Below are 16,112 nucleotides of genomic sequence, written 5' to 3'. Positions count from 1 at the left end.
TTTTAAAGAGCTTTACAATAGAGCTCAGATGATACTGCTGACCTTAAACACACAGTCACTCAAGCCCAGCTACCCCTTTGAAAGCTCAGTTGGTAGAGCAGAGGACTGTAGGCGCAATAGCAGAGATCCTTAGATCGCTTCAAATCTGTCTTGAAGGAGGAAATGTTTTTACTTTTGGTAGACTTTCAATGGCAATTGTTACACTGGACGCAACGGCCAATACACAGCCACCTCTGATCCTTGCCTCTACCTAACCTGTAGGTTTTGCCCCTGATGTATCAAACTTTTGATAGCTCAGTTGGTAGAGCGGAGGATTTCTGAAACCAAAACGTGCACACAGGGGGGCAGGACCAAGTTTGGGAAACCCCGTTCTATAATACTGCTAACTCTAAATGCACAGTCACAAACACCCTTTCAATTGCTCAGTTGATAGAGCGGAGGACTGTAGGCGCAAGAGCAGGGATCTTTATGTTGCTGGTTTGAAGGAGGAGACTTTTTCCATGGCTTCACTGCATTAATCGCATCCAGCCATCTTTGAATTGGACACACAGCAACATCATCCTTCAGCAGCACATCTGAGCCAGGGAGGAGACTTTTTCCTGCGTCCAATGGCTCTTTTTTGGATCATGTGTAGAGTTTTGATTGGGCCTGAAAATTGAAGCCTGACTGGCCCATAGCCCAAGGATGTTCAGCCCCATTGGGCTGACAGGTCCCGCTGGGATCAGGCCAAAAATCTAAACTCTAGCCCCCTTTCAACCCCAACACACTGCATTCGGTGAAGGGGTGGGGGGTGTTTGGGCCCCTATAGTCTACTGCCAATGGTTCACTCCCAACGCACACATAATACTGTTGACGCTTTCATTTTTTCTGTTGACTAACTCACAATCACCCCTTCGATAGCTCAATTGGTAGAGCGGCGAACTGTAGTTACAAAAGCCGAGTTCCTTAGGTCACTGGTTCAAATCTGTCTCTAAGGGGAAAACCTTTTTCTGGATCTTGTTCATTTGAATTATATGTACAATTTCAACCTGACCGACCAGAGCATATTGAAGGGGACGTAATGTATTTCACAACATGATGCTAGATGGTTCCTCACCCTGAAAGTAGTCTATGGACCAGGGGAAACTGTAATCCATTGTTCAGTTTTGGGTGGGGATGTCTGGACAGTTTGGCTCCATTGTCCACTAGTGATTGCCCCCTATTGTCCACTCACAGCTCACATTTTTGACTACCCCCACCATCACCCCTTTGATAGCTCAGTTGTTAGAGTGGAGAACTGAATGTGGGAAAACAGAGATCCTTAGGTTGCTGATTCAAATCCGTCTCAAAGGAGGAAACCTTTTCCTCCAGCTTTTGGCTGACTTTTTGATGGTCTTATTGCAGGAATCACTGTGCAGCCCCCTCTCAACCCCAAATGCACTGCTCTCAGGACAGTTTGGCCCCCTATTGTCTACGGCTGTTTTGCATTCTGGAAAGATGTCACACTCATGCACGGATACACACACACACCGTATCCATGCATACACTGCCAGTGTGTTCAACCATGAGAACACCCATCTGTGCCAGCTCTGCCAAAGTCCACATGCCACTCACAACTCAATGCTCACAGTCAATAATGCTGATTGTAAACACAGTCACACAAACACCCCTTTGATTGCTCAGTGGGTAGAGCAGAGGACTGTAGGTGAAAAAGCTGAAATCGGTCTCGAAGGAGAGAACCTTATCCTCAAGCTTTGGTAGATGTTTTCAAGGCTTCATGGTAGGAATTACAGCCATCTACTTTTGATTGGGACACAGGAACATACTCTTTCACATACACCTCTGAGCTATGTTCCTCACCTGTCTAGAGCGGAGGACTGTAGCTTATACAACCGCAATCCTTAGGTTGCTGGTTCAAAGGGAAAGTTTTCCTGCATCCAATAGCTCAGTTGGTTGGACCATTTGTTGCTAATATCAGGGTTGTGGGGTTATTCCCCATTAAAGTCACATACTGAATATGTGCTTACTGTATTTCACATTGGATAAAACCATTTGCTAATTACCTTTTTAACAATAATCCATCTTGCACAGAATAACAGAACACACTTGCATCATGACTCATTTACAGGTCAAACCAATGTGGTATAACCACATACATACCCACATACATACCTCAAATGCTGCTGAAAGAATAAACTGGACGCAAACTCAAATGAAAACCAAGCGTTTCTTTGCCAGTAAATGTACCACCTGAAAGTACTCATCTCACATAACTCCTACCGTCTCCAGAAAGAACAGAGGGAAAGAGCCCCCAAGACACGTGTGTGACGGACTACTGTAAATGCTGTCTCCCTGTGGCCCACAGAACGGATGGTGGGATTATTTTACTAGGAAAGTTAGTTAAGAACAAACTCTTATTATCAATGACAACCTAGAAACAGTGGGTTAACTGCCTTGTTTTACCATGTCAGCTCAGGGATTCGATCTTGCAACCTTTCAGTTACTGGCCCAAAGCTCTAACCACTTGGCTACCTGCCGCCCGATATGCATGGTGTCCAAATCAAATCAAACTTTATTTGTCACAGGCGTCGAATACAACAGTGTAGTAGACCTCACCATGAAATGCTTACTTACAAGCCCTTAACCAACAGTGCAGTTCGAGGAGAGTTAAGAAAATATTTACCACATAAACTAAAGTAAAAAATACACCCACTGTAGGTAAAAAGTAACACAATAACATAACAATAACGAGGATATATACAGGGGGTACCGGTACCGAGTCAGTGTGCGGGGGTACAGGTTAGTCGAGGTAATTTGTACATGTAGGTGGGGGTGAAGTGACAATGCATTGATAATTAACAGCGAGTAGCAGCAGTGTACAAAACAAATGGACGGATGGATGGACAGGCTGGGGGGGGGTTCAATGTTCAATGTAAATAGTTCGATGGCCATTTGAATAATTGTTCAGTAGTCTAATGGCTTGGGGGTGGAAGCTGTTAAGGAGCCTTTTGGTCCTATACTTGGCGTTCCGGTACCGCTTGCCGTGCGGTAACAGAGAGAACAGTCTATGACTTGGGTGACTGGAGTCTCTGTCAATTTTATGGGCTTTCCTTTGACACCGCCTATTATATAGGTCCTGGATGGCAGGAAGCTTGGCCTCAGTGACGTACTGGGCCGTACGCACTAGCCTCTGTAGCGCCTCATGGTCAGATGTCAAGCAGTCGCCATTCAAGGCGGTGATGCAACTGGTCAGGATGCTCTCGATGGTGCAGCTGTATAACTTTTTGAGGATCTGGGGACCCATGCCAAATCTTTTCAGTCTCCTGAGGGGGAAAAGGATTTGTCATGCCCTCTTCATGACTGTCTTGGTGTGTTTGGACCATGATAGTTCGTTGGTGATGTGGACACTTGAAACTCTTGACCCGCACCACTACAGCCCCGTCGATGTTAAGTACTAGTCCCCTTGGTGAGGTCATACACACACACACACAATATTTCTATTTACCAAGTAGAATCCTTTTTCCTCCTATGTATTTGGAATACATTCAGTTCAGTGGCAATGCAATTTTAATCGCTATGGTACTATTTTCACAAGTATGTGATGAATTTTCAAAACTTTTTGTACAAAACTCCAAACTGGTAACACTTGTAACCCAGCCAGTCTTCCATTCAAAATCTTTCATTGCGCATTGACCCAAAATATATGTTTACTGTGAAATATAATGAGTACATTGGTTTCTCATCACGAAACATAACATAATGATATCTTCTCAATTTAGTTATTTTAACAACCAGTAAAAAATATGTAATCTCTTTGGGACTATTTTCACAAGTATGTGGTGAATTTTCTAAACTCCAGACTGGTAACACTTAGGGGGCACAGGGGTACGTGCCCCCTCAGATTTGTATGTCTGTAAAGTAGACACATAAAACTTATAATATACACTCGAATGTACTACTATGATGATGACTATTATTATTTCACTTAACAGTATGTTTAAAAAAAATCTGATATTGACAAGCACAGAAATGTACTGTATGTAACAAATCAATGTTTATTGGTCACGTACACAGATGTCACAGAACGTGCAGTGAAACTCTTGTGTTTCTAGCTCCTACAGTGCAGTAATACAATATCAATACAATACAAATACGATACTCCAGAAAGTCCAAAACAAGAAGGAAATATATCCCTATGCAGTAAACATCCAAAATTAAGTTGCTGGGGTGTTTTTGATGGGGGTGGGTTCACACTAAAACTGCATTGGCCAATACAGTATTGTAATACCAAAATATATGCCATTTACGTAGCAGACAATTTTATACAAAGTGCCAACAGTCCACACATTTTGGTATGTGACCGCAGTGGTAATCGAACCCACAACTCTGTTGTTGCTAACACCATGCTCTTATGAACTGAGCCATGTACAGGACCACTTCGATGCATAAGTACAATACAATACTGTTAAATATAATACGCGATTACAATACAGGTGGAAGAGGTATGATTGCCATTCCCTCTTACAGGCCATTGATGAGGTCATCACACCCCTTGATTTGTTCTAGATTTTGTTGTGTTACAACCTGAATTCAAAATGTATTAAATATATTGTATTTTCTCTCACCCATCTACATATAATACCCCATAATGACAGAGTGAAAACATGTTTATAGAAATTGTTGCATATTGATTGACATCCCTGAGTCAATACATGTTAGAATCACCTTTGGCAGCAATAAAAGTTGTGAATCTTTCTGGGTAAGTCTCTAAGAGCTTTGCATGCCTCGATTGTACAATATTTGCGCATTATTACAATTCTTCAAGCTCTGTCAAGCTAGTTGTTGATCATTGCTAGACAGCCATTTTCAATTCTTGCCATATATTTTCAAGCCGATTTAAGTCAAAACTGTAACTAGGCCACTCAGGAACATGCAATGTCTTCTTTGTAAACAACTCCAGCGTAGATTTGGCCTTGTATTTAGGTTATTGTCCTGTTGAAAGGTGAATTTGGCTCCCAGTGTCTTCTGGAAAGCAGACTGAACAAGGTTTTCTCTAGGATTTTGCCTCTTAGCTCCATTCCGTTTCTTTTTATCCTAAACTCCCTACTCCATGCCGATGACAAGCATACCCATAACATAATGCAGCCTCCACCATGCTTGAAAATATGAAGTGTGGTACTCAGTGATGTGTTGTGTAGGATTTGCCCCAAACATAGCGATTTGTATTCAGGACATAAAGTTATTTTCTTTGCCACATTTTTGCCAATTTTACTTTAGTGCCTTATTGCAAAAAGGATGCATGTTTTGGAATATTTTTATTCTATACAGGCTTCATTCTTTTTACTCATTTAGGTTAGTATTGTGGAGTARCTACAATGTTGTTGATCCATCCTCAGTTATCTCCTCTCACAGCCATTCAACTCTTTTACTGTTTTAAAGTCACCATTGGCCTCATGGTGAAATCCCTGAGCGTTTTTTTCCCTCTCCGGCAACTGAGTTAGGAAGGATGCCTGTATCTTTGTAGTAATTGGGGTATTGATATACCATCCAACGTGTAATTAATGACTTCACCACTCTCAAAGGGATATTCAATGTCTGCTTTTTTTACCAATAGGTGCCCTTCTTTTGCGAGGTATTGGAAAACCTCCCTGTTCTTTGTGGTTGAATCTGGATATATCAAATATATCAATATATTTGCCTGTATTTACTCCACAAAAATGAAATTCTAATTAGCTGCTAATGTAGCTATCATACAGAACTACAAATGCCRTGATGTTCTGAATGAGACTGCCAAATTGAGAAAAAGGTAAGAATCTCTGGATTAACTATCTAATGTTACCTAAATTTAGTATTGAATAAATTGTCAACATTACCTTAAATTGAAAATTCTGTTAACGCTCTTGGTCAAGTTTTAAATGTACACAATACCTGTTAGCAAAGGTGTCAGCTAAAGATGACATGCAGGGGCTTGCAGGGATTTGTAGTCTACTTTGATGCTAATTAGCATTTCTTTTTTTAATCTGAGAGTAAATGGAGCTAAATATATTGATAAAAGTCACCTTGTCCTAGAAAGATGTACACGGTTATTAAAACGTTACACCAGGGTAAGAATACACAAAACACAGCTCTTATTGTAAGTGTTTCTTAAATCCCCCGTGGGAAAACTGAATGGTGGAAAAACGATTGGAACCCTTTCCCTGTGTATGACCGCTAGGTTTTATGGGTATTATGACACGTCCACAGTGTACACCACTATACTTATTGACTCAAAACATTTGCGCTTTAAATGTTTTATTAATATTGTGGCAGATGGCAGAGAGAGGTGAGGGGAGTGGTGATTGAAGGGAGATATCTTGCAGCTCGCTGGATCCACCCCCAGAGTCTTATATGGACTTCCTGCCACAACGAGGCAAGCCGGTGGATCATTAACCCATTGAGGATAAGAGAGGACGCGGGCTGCACAAAGAGGGTAAGAAGCGGGAGAATTACCCGTTGCAAATATCACAAATAAATTCCTCATTTGCATTGTAGTTGTGCTCCTTGTGCGTGTTCGGTTATTGAACTTGGTGACGTGGAAACCCCACACCCTTGAGCCTTCTACAATATATACTGATGTACTGCATTTTTTTTTTTTTTACATAATTCCACTTTGACTTGATGGGTTATTGTGTGTAGGCCAGTGACACAACATGTATATCATCAGACTGAAGTGTATGACATGGAAGGGAAGGAGAAAATAATGTCTGATATGCTCCCAAATGTGATTTACCCGAAAGAAAGAGGCCATGATAGACTAAGAATGGTACATGTAGAGTACAGCCCGCAAACCCAAATGACCCCTTGGGGTTTCCTCCATTCAGCCTGTGGCCTGGATGTCTCCCCACACTTCTCCTAGGAGACAGCTTTCTGTTCCATCTTTACCAGCTTTCCCCATCCCTCTCTTTCCACAACCAACACTCTTGACTTCTCTCCCGCTCTTCTTCCTCCTCTCGTTCACTGTCTCTCACTTTCTACATCTGTCCATGTCTCTCTCTCCACTTCCTCCGCTCCCGTTCTATATCTATCCCTGTCTCTCTTCTTATTGCATACCAAGTGATGTCAGGGCTAATTAAACAGAGAGAGAGACTAAGACAGATCCAGCCCCTCATATACTACAGTGGACTGTCTTAGTCTCTAACTTTAACTGTCTTAGTCTCTAGCTCTAACTTTGTCACAACTTGAAGGGACGCTGTTTTTCTCCGCTGTAATCCTGTAATCATTCAATTATTCACATTTGATTTCAAAATGCTCGTTTATTTTTATTTATTTTTATAAATACGGATGTTGCTTTGGAGTTTGTTGTTGCGTGGATTGTCATCCAATCCCACGACTGTAAACACATTTGGCCTAAACTATACACGTGGCAGAGGTTGTCAGAGGATGGGATGCACTTAATGATAGAGAGCCCAGACGACGCGCGAGGAGAGAGACAGAGACCGAGACGAGAGAGAGACAGAGCACGAGACAGACGAGAGAGAGAACAACCGAGAGCAAGGAGAGAGACAGAGACAAGAGAGAAGAGAGAGAGAGAGAGAGAGAAGAAGAGAGAGAAGAGAGAGAGAGAGAGAGAGAGAAGAGGAGAGAGAAGAGAGAGAGAGAGAGAGAGAGAGAGAGAGAGAGGAGAGAGAGAGAGAGAGAGAAGACAGAGGCAGCAGAGAGAGAGAGACCAAGAGAGAGAGAGACAGAAGACGGAGAGAAGAGAGAGACAGAGAGAGACCGAGAGAGAGTGAGGGGGGAAGTGAGCATGAGTGAGCGATAGAGAGAGGGGAGAGGGAGGTCAATTGAGTCCATCATCGCGGCTGGTGTGATCCGGTATCTGAGGCTCACACACAATCAGAAAGAGGAAGTGAACAGTCACCAAACACCCAATCATATTTGAGTCACAATGGATGCACCCCACTGCACTCAAATTCCTTAATGCAATGAACTGCAATACTAAAGAAAATATAACACATAAACATTAAAACAATGCTATAAACATTAAAACAATGCCAGAAGCACACTAACGGTTGTTCAGTTGGCGCCTTTTTGAGGACAGTGGGGATTGTATGTTGGCAGTCTAGTGGGCACCAGGTGAAGCCACAGGGCGTGGAGAGGACAGAGGGAAATGAAGAGAAAGGGTCATGTAATGACAAGGAGGTGACTTGGGGATAGGACAGGTTGGGATCTACTCTCCCAGTAGCTGTTGTCTGCTATTTCAACCTGAGTACAGCGTACAATCCTTTTTAAGGGCCCCGCTTTCACCTTGATATCAAGGGGGGAAATGACTATAGCCGTATCATAGTGCCTCTATGACATTAAAAACAGCATCTGAGAAATTAATGCATTTGTGAAAATTATACGAATTGTGAAATTCCCTCTAGCGAATCAACCAGTCATTGGTTACTTGGACATATAAAGTAATAGTGCAGCCATGATGGTTGACAATTACACTTGTGTTTCCATGGTGGTGTGTGGTGTGTGTGTGTGTGTGTGTGTGTGTGTGCTGTGTGTGTCGGTAGTGGCTGGTGTGTGTATGTGTGTGTGGTGAGAGAATGCTGTGTTGCTCAGTCCGGTAGATACCGCTAAGCTAACATCCAGTCACTTATTATGAAGATCCCGTGCGAAAGAAGACCGACGAGGAGTGCGGGCGGGGGGAGGAAGAGGGTCTAATGGGGCAGGAGGAATGTTCCTGTGTCCCGAAGGAGTCTACACTCATCGTCTAATCAGAGCTATTCTTACAGCTATCTTTCACTCGAGTTATCGCACCAAATATTCAGTGTTGACCCGCACTCTACCGGGGCGATACTCGACATCACCCTCGCCACACTCACGCGTGAAAAACATGTCATCGAGCGCGGTTGTCCTTACACGATCACAAGTACTCCTAAGCCGGATACCCACGCCTTATACCGCTCCCACCATCACACATCCAACCATACCTCATCTGCAAGACCACTAGAAGTGAAAAACACCGGCCAGAGACCTGACCTATTCACAGAACCACTAATACAGTCCTAGGAGCGCACAATTCGTAAATGTACCTTTACACCTACATACCCATCAAAATACTATCGAAGCATTTACCCCCCTACTCACCACAAGGGTCAACCCCACACTCTGCACCTCATCACCTCGCCCATACCAACACCACTCCCACAACACCCCTTCCACACGCAGTTCCGAAAACACACACCACACACACAACACACAGCACACAGACGTATGTTCGGCTCAGTGCCGACGCCTTCAGACAACGACGCAGGTTACAGCAGCAGCCTCAACGGACACCGCGCACACGCTTGCAGCATACGATTGATGTGAAGAGACAACAAGAAATTGAGCACCACAGCACTCTAAGGACTACACATTAGCCAGGTCTTTTCTTATCCAAGCCCACTTCTCATTATAAATTCACACACATCACACACTATTATTACTTATTTTTTTTATCTATGTCACTCTGAAATTTCAGTTTTCTGTGAGACTGTTTGTGCTTAACACTCTGGCAGAAGCGCAATGCACGAGCTAACCTACCTTGGGGGTGTTATGAAGATCTACCAGCCACGTATGGAAGGCGGTGGGGGTTCTTAACCTTGTTCGCCGCCACCCTCAATTTACGATTATGCTTAGCCTCTGTTCTTGTCCTTATTTACTGCCTTTTTTTATGGGGAATGTTCTAATAATCTTAAACTGCTGGGATCTCTGAAGCTAATGGAAAATCAATGGCCAGTTGGGCCTAGGAGAAGGGATTCTATTCACTATGCTAGGGGGGTCATCCTGTATAGTCCTAAAATAAGTGTGGGGCTGTGTGAGTGGATGGGGGGGAGGACTAGGATGCCTGTCTTGTCCATATCTTTTGGAGAGAATTTCAATTAAGGTGGATGGGGGGTGATAGTTAGCGTACTCCTTGTGGGAGACCAGAAGGGTCACTTCCTCATCTCCCCCAGTCTCATAAGAGAGGGAATGTAGTAAAAAAAAAAACAAAATCCCACCGCGTAACAGGAGGGGAGAGATGAGACACGGATTGAGATACAAGAAGGATGGAGAGAGGAGAGAGTATTGAGGAGAGAGGGGAGAGAGCAGAGTAGAGAATCAGATAGCACGCGGGAGAGAGGGGTAGAGAGCAACAGAGGAGAGAACACGAGAGCGGGAGCAGGGCAGAGAGATGGAGCATGAGAAGAGTACAGAGATCATCGCGCAGAGATGTAGATGCGGCCCATCGGGTCCTCACTAGTTACAGTAGATCGCTACAGAGAGTAGAGTAGAGATGAGCATTCAGGTTTTTGTAGACTGCTACTGATGAGCAGATGTCGCATGAGAGAGAGGGGTGAGACGAAGAAGAGACAGAGGAACACGCAGAGTAGAGAGAAACTTGTTTCTATTACTCTTTCCCTCTTTTCCTCAATCCTGAGCACCAGTACCGAGACAAGCCAAGTCAGAGATGAGAAGAGAGAGATAGTTCAGCACAGATCAGAGACGGTTAAGGGTAGGATTCAACCACAGGAAAACAGGTGACTCCCTGTTTATTTGCAAGAGGAAATGGCACTTGGTGCAGAAATATATTCACACCATCTGCTAATCTCAACAGCAAGACCTGAGCACGGAATGACTCGCAGTTCAATGACAAAAATGTGAAAAATATCAAACATTACGTTTCAAGGAGAGAGAGTGTCATCTTTTCTTCTTCTTATACTCAGAACCAGAAGTTTTGACCAACTTCGCTCTTGATTACATACCTCGGAGTTCTTCCACCATACCAAGAGCTGTCTGCACCACGCTCACTGATGAGGAGCGAGTCAGTGCAATGTTCCTATTGATTCGCACACCACTGGCCTCACCTGATTGGGGAGGTAGGCCCGCAGAGAGCGTGCTGCGCGCCGTTGGCGGCGACTAGCCAATCTGCAATGCTTGCCATAAGACTGCAGGGACAGGTGGTCCTCGACGAGACCAAATCAACCTACATCTTTATGTCCATCTACTTCAGTATGTTTGATTGTTATTCCTCTGTTCAAGTATGAGCTTCATTTTTTGCACCATTATCGTGGTTATTTGTTCGTCTCACATCGATTTATACAGTGCTTCCATCTATTATGCCTTATAATTTTGATTTCTTTATTATTCACTTCATCATTGTAATATATCATTACAGAAGTTAACAGGCTCATTGGCAATAATTGATAAACAATCTGGTAGTCGTGTTTATTATTGCTTACGGTCAATGTGTCCCATTTCAATAAGCAAATTGCAATTCTGAAATTTGCCAGAGAGGGGAGAGAGAGAAGAAGCAGAGACAGTTTCCAGAGAGAAGAGAGGAAGAGAGAGAGGAGAGAGAGAGAGGAGATTGAGAGACGAGAGAAGAGAGTAGAGAGGAGAGCAGAGAGAAGAGAAAGAGAGAGAGAGGGGGAGGTGTGTTAGGAGCACGCATGTATGAGCAGGAGTAGCAGAAGGTAAGAGACCGATTCTAGCATCTACTCGCATGATCGAGAGCAGGAGATGAATATAGAGATGTTCGTAAGAAGAAGGCACCCCGGAAGACGACTCAGAAACAGACTGTGAGCCAGACACACAGTATTTTTCGTTATAGAACGACGATCGCCGCTATAGGCTGATCTGGATGTAGCGAGGTAACACGAGTAAGTGACCGATTAAGGAATTTGTAGAATGTACAGCGGCAGATGCATACCCGTAAGTACTGGAACGTGAACGCGTCAGTATGCAAAGAAAGAGAAGTAAGTAGAGAGTAGAGGTGGTCTTGTAGGGGGGAGAAGAGAGAGCAGAGAGAGAAAGAAGAGAGATTGAATATTCACGAGATGGATGCACGAGGAAGACCGACTAAGCAGAGTAGGAGGAGATGAGAGTAGAGAGAGAGCACGACAGAGAACTGGAGAGAGACGAAGGAGGGAAGACACGGAAGCAGGAAGGCAGACGGATGCTCAGATGATCGATGACTACTGATGTTCACGTATGGCAGATTACGACGCGCCTTCTGTTAACCAATAAATGAAGAAACACGAGACAGAGGAGAGAGAAGTACGGGGAGAAGAGATAGGCAGAGAGGCAGAGAGCAGGGACGAAAGAGGAGAGTGAGAGGGCAGAGAGAGAGCGGAGAGAACAGAGAGTGAGAAGAGTTTATGAACAGACCTTATCAAGTACTACAGATGAGAAGAAGTCTGTCACTTCCCACTTCCACGGATCAGGTGGAGATGAGAATGAGAGACGTTAGAGAGAGAGAGGAGACCTCTGGAGAGAGAGCAGAGAGTAGAGAGGAGAAGAGAGAGTGAGAGAGCAGAGAGGAAGAGGAGAGAGCAAGAGCAGAGAGAGAGAACAGAGAGGGAGAAGAGACAGCAGGTAAGACAGAGAGAGACGAGAGGAGAGAGAAGAGAGATTAGAGAGAGAAAAGCAGAGAGAGACAGAGAGAGAGCCCGTGGTGTGTGAGTCAACTACTAAACCGTTTGGGATAACTTCCAGTGTAAAACCACACATCACAATAATTAATTTAATAACAATCTCATAATACACGAGTCGGCAGAAATCCAGAGACATAGCTACCTGGTACGTGACAGTACAGTCTATAGTACAGTCTACAGTACACATCTACGGTACATGTCTACACGATAGTCTACAGTACAGGTCTACAGTATAGTCTCATACGGTACCGTTTTACAGCACATTTGGACAGTATAGTCTACAGTACAGTCTTACAAAGTAGACAGTACCACGTCTACGGTACACATCTACAGTATAGTCTACAGTACAGTCTACATTGCTATTAGTCTACCAGTACAGTCTACAGTACAGTCTAGACAGTATAGTTACAGTACAGTCTACAGTACGTCTACGTACCGTCTGACGGTACCACGTCTGCAGTAGTCTACAGTATAGTCTACAATACACGTCTACAGTACAGTTCTACAGTATAGTCTATAGTACAGTCCTATAGTACACGTACTTACAGTCCATGCAGTCTTACAGTACACGTCTACAGTACATGTCTACAGTTCAGTCTACACGTCCAGTCTATACACCGTCCAGCTCTACAGTACAGTCTAGTCTACAGGCCAGTCTACAGTACAGTCTACAGTACAGTCTATAGTACAGTCTACAGTACAGTCTACAGTACCCGCCTACAGTACACGTCTGCAGTAGTCTAAAGTACAGTCTCAAGTACAGTCTACAGTACAGTCTATAGTACACATTTACAGTACAGTCACTACGCAGTCTAGCAGTACCGTTACAGTATACGTCTACAGTCCAGTCTATAGTACACATTTACAGTAACAGTCTACAGTACAAGTCTACAGTACACGTCTACAGTATAGTCTACAGTACAGTCTACAGTACAGTTACACTACAGTCTATAGTATACTTAACATTTACAAGTACACATTTACAGTCCAGTCTACAGTCCAGTTCTACAGTACAGTCTACAGTACAAGTCTATAGTACATTTACAGTACACATATTACAGTCCAGTCTACAGTCAGTCTGCAGTACGAATGAATCAAGAAAGATATGTGAGGGAAAAGAAAAACCAGAGTGAATCTTCCAGAAACCCCTGTATAAACGTTCTAATGTTTTGCTTTTTCAACTGCAAAATGAATAGAGGTACAGAGGATTGTTTTAAAAGAAGGGATAGAGAGATGGGGGTGATATTGAGAGTGGGAGGGGGAGGGGAGGGGGGGGTTAAACAGGTGATCAGATGAAAGTGACCCGGCATGGTAGTCGTGTGGTTTGGGTCTTTATCGTTGTGTTCTATAAAGACATGGGACAGTCCTTTATACAGTCCAGCGCTTTGTGCTACCCTTACAGTTCCACTCGCCCCGGGTCCCCACTGTACGTAGGAGTGTGGGGGGGACATAGTGTGTGTGAGAGGGGTGAGTGATTGTGTCTGTGTGTCCACTGTGTGTGTATGTGTGTGTTTGTGTGTGTGTGTACATGTGCATATACAGTATGCGTGTGTATCTTGTGCGTGTGTATAGAGCCGAGGACCCAAAGTCATTGTCCCATTGGGGCATGCCACTTTGCCAGAAACAATTTGTCCCTTAGCTGGGCTGTGTGTGTGTGTGAGTGCATGCATGTGTTGCCTCATGAATACCAAGCAGGCAGCCAGACCCCAGGTTCTGGGTCTGCATACTTGGACGGACCCTGCCTCTAAACCTGGCAACTCACCCACTTCACTCTCTCTGGGGGCAATTTAGACAGAGGCTACCCTGCATGTCCAGTTCAAGGACTTCAGTTCTTTTTCTCCGCCAGTTTCCTTCCTCTCCGCTAGTTCAGTCAAGATATCTGTAGTTCAAGTCAGAGCCAGACAGGATCATATGCTCTGTCTGAATCACAGTCTCTCCCTACTGCAACCCCAGACTCCCAATACACCACATCACAACAGACTATAGCTGTTGGCTAACACCCTCCATAGAAACTCAGTGAGACGAAGAGAAAGAGGAAGGGAGAGAGACAGAGAGTTCAGTGTATAACTAAATGTAACTCCATATGAGACCCAGTAAAGCCAGTAGTCAGACAGTAAAAGTTACCAGTAAAGGTTGTGGGAGCAGTGTGGTATTCAGACCACATAAAGCCAGTCTGGTGGTTCTGGTCCTGAGGGTGCAGCCAGAGACAGACTGGACATATGAATGGTGTTATAGCAACAAGATCTCCCGGACTCACTTCATTATTCAACGTTTGTCCATGGGGGGATAAACGTCTATGGGTAAAGTGATAGTAGGTAAGGGTTAAGGTTGTTAAAACAGAAAAAAAACTTGACTGTTAAGCATTAAAAAAATGACAGTTAAGTTTAGGCAATAATTCCAACTGTTTAAGGTTAGGGTTAAGTTTTGGGATAAAGTTAAAACAGAAAAAATAAAAACGAGTGCCTAGCACTGGGATTGAACCCGCGATGCTTGGGACCTGGACAAACGTTGAATACTGATGTTTATCTCGTGTGATCTCGAGAGAAACTCAAGGGCTTCGCTTCGGGTGGGATGGCCTCATTCACGTAAAACCACTCAGCTAACACCACAGGGAGTGTGTGCTTCTACTCACCGTAGCGGTCAGCGTGGGCCCATGGAGCTGAGCGTGTAGTATGGCCTCATTCACGTGCCCCCTGACTCCAAGCAGGGCCAGTTCCAGGCTGTGTTGTCCGGCCACAGCATTGGTCAGTTCCTCCAGAGCCGCCACATACCTCCGCCAGGGCCCGTCCAGCTCGGCCACGCTCGCCAAGCACCCGCGCATCACGTTCAGGCAGTAGCCCACGCACGGCTTGATCAGCGTCAGCCCACGGCAGTGCGAGCAGTACTGCATCTTGGTCAAGCCACGTAAACACTCTTTGGTGAAGGAAACGTGTTCGGTGGCGTTCATGACTTCGGTGCCCTCGGCGAGGGCCAGGGATAAGGCTCGCCCGGCGCCCAGGGTGCGCCCCAATTCCTGAGCGAGCGTTTCGGGGTGATGGCCGAATGGGTTGACGTCCTGCCGTGTGGCGCGGAGACACTCGCCCCGCTCGCCGGACAAGCCACCATGGACGCCCACGCCCGGGTTGACCAGGCGCCCGTAGACGAGCGGGAAGAGGTTGTCGTGGAAACGGGCCACGGCAGCTTCGAGGGAGAGGTTGTGTCCACCGATGTAGAGGGAGAGGGAGGAGAACAGGGCGTTGACATGGGGGAGGGCCTCCCGGGAGAGGGGAGAGTAGGTGTCTTCCAGCAGGGAGGAGAGGTGGCCCTGGGAGAAGGAGAGCAGGTACTGGAAGGTGTCTGGAGGGAGGGGAGGGAGAAAGGGGGGGAGAAGACATCAGGGCCTGGTTACATTTACGTTAATAAAATAATGACAAAACAGAGTATTTAGGCAGTGTAGTATAGAGCGCATTCAGAAAGTATTCAGACCCCTTGAATTTTTCCACATCTTGTTACATTACAGCCTTATTCTGAAATGGATTAAATCGTTTTTTTCCTTCATCAATCTCAACAATACCACATAGTGACAAAGAGAAAACTTTTTTTAGTTTTTTTTGCAAATGTAGATTTTTTTTTTTTTTTTTAAGCTTTTTTGTAAGTATCAGAAACCCCTTTTTTTTTACAAACCTTTTTTTCAGTACTTTTGTTGATAGCAACTTTTGCGCAGCG

At 44.6% G+C, this 16,112-nt stretch overlaps 1 pseudogene; it reads right to left on the bottom strand.

Moving 5' to 3' along the window:
* Window positions 1-16,112, bottom strand: part of LOC111956935 (glypican-5-like) — a 198,212-nt pseudogene that overhangs the window by 105,640 nt on the left and 76,460 nt on the right.

Source organism: Salvelinus sp. IW2-2015, linkage group LG32, assembly GCF_002910315.2.
Source record: "Salvelinus sp. IW2-2015 linkage group LG32, ASM291031v2, whole genome shotgun sequence".
Taxonomy (NCBI): Eukaryota; Metazoa; Chordata; class Actinopteri; order Salmoniformes; family Salmonidae; genus Salvelinus; species Salvelinus sp. IW2-2015.
Note: the sequence above shows the minus strand (reverse complement) of the source record. Positions and strands in the feature narration are given on the sequence as shown.